This window comes from Papaver somniferum, chromosome 8 (genome assembly GCF_003573695.1).
Source record: "Papaver somniferum cultivar HN1 chromosome 8, ASM357369v1, whole genome shotgun sequence".
Classification (NCBI taxonomy): Eukaryota; Viridiplantae; Streptophyta; class Magnoliopsida; order Ranunculales; family Papaveraceae; genus Papaver; species Papaver somniferum.
The window spans coordinates 113,589,648-113,595,125 of record NC_039365.1 but is presented as its reverse complement, the minus strand read 5'-3'; the positions used below and the strand labels follow the sequence as shown (position 1 = coordinate 113,595,125).

General features: G+C 37.5%; 1 long non-coding RNA gene across 1 annotated transcript; it reads right to left on the bottom strand.

Annotated features, from left to right (window-relative positions):
- Window positions 1–2,778: 2,778 nt before the first annotated feature.
- On the bottom strand, window positions 2,779–4,095 carry LOC113302673. The gene is made up of 2 exons (XR_003337013.1): window positions 3,431–4,095; window positions 2,779–3,226 (listed from the first exon to the last, which is right to left on the bottom strand). It is a non-coding gene; the product is annotated as an uncharacterized LOC113302673 (long non-coding RNA).
- Window positions 4,096–5,478: the final 1,383 nt, after the last annotated feature.

The following is a 5,478-nucleotide window of genomic DNA, read 5'->3' as shown; positions in this document are numbered from 1 at the left end:
TATTAGGTTTCACCGAAAGATAAAGATGTTTATGTATAAAACTACAACTTCCCATATTATCCTTAATACATTTACTAAATTCCCTAATTGTCCTACGGTGCGGGTAATCCGCGGTTATCAAATCCCAACCGCAACCGTAACCGCACCGCTTGCGGATTTGAGAATGCACCCGTGTCCGGTCCATAACTCTTGCGGATTGGTTTTCACCCGCAATTTTGTGGACGGATACGGATGAAATCCGCGGTTACGGTTTTTCTGCTCAGCCCTACGTGGGCGTACAGAATGAGAAATGGTGAACAAATTACTATAGTTGATTAGAGCAACTGCAGTGGTGCGAGTATAACCAAAGATCAAAGAGGGAAAAAAAGACCAAATTTTGGGTTTAGTCTGGTGTGTGACGCTACGGTGGAAAGACTAAATTTGGTCAGACGTACATTATACGTTCGCCTGGTGTGGGGCGTAGACTATACCAACGCCTGATTGGGGAGATTCTAAAAAAAAAATAAAAAAAAAAATGAAAGAAGTGGGGCGGAGATATAAAGCCCGCCCCACTAAAGTTGTTTTGAAAACAAAGAATGGGGCGGGGGTATAATGCCCGCCCCATATAAAATTAAAAAAAAAAATGGGGCGTAGACTTTGCGTACGCCCCATGTGGAGCGTAGACTATAACAACGCCTGATGTGGGGCGTGGAATATACGTCCGCCTGATGTGGGAGTAGACTATACCAACGCCTGATGTGGAGCGTAGACTATACCAACGCTCGACTATATTTGGGTTTAGTCTTGGTCCCAGACCAAATATACTCTGGGTTTTAGTCGTCGATCAAAATTTGATCGATAGTACGTTCCACTACGTCTGTTCAAAAGATCAAATATTTGGGTTTAATCGCCCACTGTGGACGCTCTTAGAGTGTACACAATGTACGGGTAAAAGATGGACTAAAATTAAATTTGGTCGAAAAATCAATCGCAGGCGCAGCGAACTGGAGTAAAACTATATCTGGTCGTTTTTTTTTGGGTTTCGGACTAAATTTGGTTGGAAAATTGGAGTAAAACTAAATATAAGCGGGCGGATATTAAAAATGCGTCTCGTATTAGGCATAAATACTATCTAAGTTTGAAGCGGGGCGTAAATAAATCGTCTGTTCCATGGTCGGGTGCAAATTAAAGGTTGGCGTCATACGCGCGTACAATAAAGGTTCGCCCCATCAGGCGCACATAGAATCTCCGCCCCACGTAATTGGGCGAACGAATTATTGAACGCTTGTGTAGCGCCCCCAAAGCTAGCAGCTGACTAATCCAAGAGATTAGCTAAACAAAGAGGCACTAAGAATCTAAATCATTACTTACACATTCAATTAGGAAATCTGCTACCAAACTTAACTCCAAACTAACCCCGCTCAGAAATATATTTATACAAGAACTCCTCTCAAATGATACATATACAATAGTCATTTGGTTTATAAAACAGAATATACAACTTAATAAACATAGCATAAGTTAACTAATTAACGGAGTCAACTCCTCGAAGCTTTCGCCGCGCAACTCTGATCTGTCTCTGAAACTGAAAGTGGGAAAGGGTGAGCACATCATCTCTAGAAAGAGTGCCCAGCAGGAATAACATTTAACTTTAAAGAAATCATGAGCAAGATTTGGAAAAAAATTCATGTTTTCCCAAACATCAAAGTGACTAAGTCAGTGGAAATGCACAAAAAATGTATATGGACAAACTCCTTCTTCAAACAATATATATTAGTGATGTCGGGTTTTTTCCACACCTACATAGCTATATTGATGTCGTGTTTTTCCACACCTAATAAGCATAAAAGCTGAATTCATGTAGATATAAATGAAGGAGCGTATCATATATACCACACGTGGAAATTCTCATTTCCCATAACAATTCATATTGACAACAAAACATTACAGGTCCTTTCTAATTCATGGAAAGATTCAAAAAATCAACAGAATAATAATAAACAAACTAAACAAAGCATGAAATGCACAAACTGACAATGCATGAGTTTGTTAAACATAAACTTTTGTAAAAGAAACAACAATGGTTTCAAAAGAGTTAAAAGTATTTCCACCTCTTTTGATGACAAGCTACGCCTACCTCGAGATCCGCGATCCACCGATTCATCTTTTGAATCCATCGTTGTTAATATAGACTAACTGTTAATCACACAAGAAGTCTAAGAATCTAACCAAAAGACTCACACAAGAATCATACAAGTCTCTCTAATGATCCTAGGTCCATCTAAGGTTCTACACCTTTTTATTATCTATCTTTAACATATCTAAGGTTCACTAATTCAATTAGTTTGGTTCTATAGTCTACTAGCTAAGTCTTATGAATATCTACATCTTTGTAGAAGAAGCCAAAGGCTAATTCGGACCACAATAGGTCCAAAACATCGAACTAGTAAAACTAGCCCTAAGCTCAAGTCCACTAAACTAAGGTCCAGTCCATCTGGGTCAGCTAACGGTCAACGTCTGGTCAGAGAGGTCAACGTCTGGTCAGAGAGGTCAACTAACAATCAACGTCCGGTAAAATCCAGGGTCAGTGGTCAAATAAGTCAAACAGGAATTGGTCAATGATTCGACTCAGGTCAAGATAGGGAAACTCAGTGAGTTAACTCAGTCAGATTGACAGAGTCAGAAGTACTAGGTCAAATCACCTAAGAACAAAAACAATCAGATAATCTGACTGGGATGACTCATAGGTCTAAATACAAGAACATAAGTTGTAACATCTTCCTTCCTACTTCAATTCTAGCAAGATAAACACAATATCAATTCATTCATTTAAAAAAAACTATATAACTTATTCTCAAATACAAATTGCAGCTTTAAGCTTTTCACTAAGGCCACTGCTAACATCATTACAATCAACTTCTTCTCAAACATCTCCCAAGTACACTCATGTTCCAATAACTATAACACTACTAACTTCTAGTCTACACTTCAGTTGCGACAACAAACAACACTGCATATCCATTACCTCTTACAGTTCAATACACCTTGCAGTCTTGTAAAACAAGAACTTCCCCACAACTACATAACACCATCTCAATCTAATTCTACCAGAACTTCAAACCACTATCATTTGTATCTCACCTGCACAATTCATTCTCCAAAATTCACTTCCAAACTCCACAACTGAAACCAACCTATGATCCATCTCAAACCAGATCACTCCAACACCACCAATTGTGCAGCATCACTACAATCACAACACTTTGCATTATCATCCAATTCAGTTCAAAGCAACATCATAAACACTTCTGGCAGTTCCTAGTTTACATTCATTAACCCAATTCCAAAATCAACATCAACTTCTATACCTCAAACAGATTTCATACTTCATTGACAAACTTATAAATTCAATAATGAAATTGAACTAATTCTTATTGAGAAGAATAATTACCTCAATTTAATTCCACTCCAGCAATACAAATCAACGCATCTTGTTACTTAGAGGGATTTTGCAATTCTTCCTAAAGCTACAACAACCCATCGATTCGGTTCATTCATCACATCAACCCAAACCATACATCCACCTCTAATCCATTTCCAGAATCATATCCCCTGCTTCTACTAATCCAAAATACTCAAGAAAAAACCCTAATTTCTTCAGTTCTTCCCTAGAACAACTCCAACATTTAATTGACTTCATCACGTTCCTCAATGGACCAAACCCATCCTTAATTCTCCATATTCATTACCAAAATGAACACCAACTAAATTCTCTGAGAAACCCTAACTTACTGATTCAATCCTCAAACAACCCATATCTTCCATCAAACATCAATAAAGAACAAACCCATCTTCTAATTCTTCCTTATCCATAATCAATCGAACTTCTACACACCCTCAGAGAAACCCTAATTCTACTCTTACTAATTTACTTCCTCTTTTAATTTTGAATCGATTACAGACCCCATCGCCATCATCATCACCATCGACTATTAAATGATCTTATCCACCTTCTACTGATCACAGAACCATCATCTTACCCTTCAAATCACCAGAGGCTACGGACAGAGAAGAAGAAGAACAGAGGAAGAAAGAAAGAGAAGACGAAAGAAGATGAATGAAAAAGAGGAGAAAATAAGAGAGTTATCTTCACGTTGTGTAGATAAGGCCGACCCAATCTTCTGAGTCACCCACTCGCTTTGACACGTGCAACCACAAGGGAAATTTCCATAATTACTATTTTACCCTCTAAAAACAACTTAATAAATCTTCTTCACCCAGTGTCCAAATGACGCGTGCGAGCAGTCCATTTCGTATAAATTTTCGAGATCTAACTAATGGTACTGGTTTCGTATCTAGATCGTTTTTAGATTAGTTCTTATTAATTAACCTTCGTGTTAAACTAATCGAGTCATTATCGGCTAAAACGTTTCTTGATAATTTCTAGATCAACTCTTGACTGGTCTAATAGCGTTGACGAGCTTGAGGGTATTTACATCTTGTGTAGGCGGACATTATATATACGGCTCACACATGCGTAAATAACATGTTCGCCCCATGTGGGGCGAAGATTCTACGTGCGCCTGATGAATTTCCGATCGCTGTGAAAGTTTTGAATTTTTTCCGAACGTAGGAGAAAATCGAAAGTTTTGTTTCAACGACTATCTTTCAAATCCATATACATAGATGTATTCATTTGGAATTTCATCACAATTAAAAATTCAGTCGAGAATAATTACACCATCAATCTATGAAACAAATCACAATATCATTTTTTTCTGATCGTTTAGAGTTATGGTATCACGAGCACCGCGAGGTCCAAATTTTTCAGTAATGAAAGACATAACGATGTGTAAAATTCTATCAATGTCTCAAGATCCTTCTATTGGAACTGATCAATCAAAAGCGGTGTTATGGAGTCAAATCAAATGTCATGGAACGTCAATTATCTAAAATACCGAAGCATCCTTGGACCTCTATTCAAAAACGATATCAGAAAATAAGTAAAGATATGGCGCTCTTCTCTGCAGAAGAGTCGGAAGTTGAAGGAGAACACCATACTGGATGGGGTTCTGAAAAGAAGGTAAGTGTTAGAGCATAACCCGGTTAAACATACCAAGCGTTAGTATGTCAAGTTTAGTTGTCATATTTTAGTATCAAAACTCATCTAGATTCGCTTGATTAAATACTAGAGTCAACTTCGTTTAGGTTACCCAGAAAGTCTAGGAATGTCGAGACATACAAGTATTACTCCGAAGACCTGAAGAATGAAAAGAAGTAACCGCAACGAAGACATCATCCTTCCACTTGAGGTTAGTAATACTAACTTGACTTGTTTCCATTCCTAATGTATCTTTAAAGTCGTATTATATTAAAAATATAACATGCGAAGCTGTATTTATAGGAAATAACAGTCATGAATCACATCAATTTTTACTCTCAATCACGATTTCAATCACAAAAACTACAATTAAATTTCATATCTATCACAAAAAATCA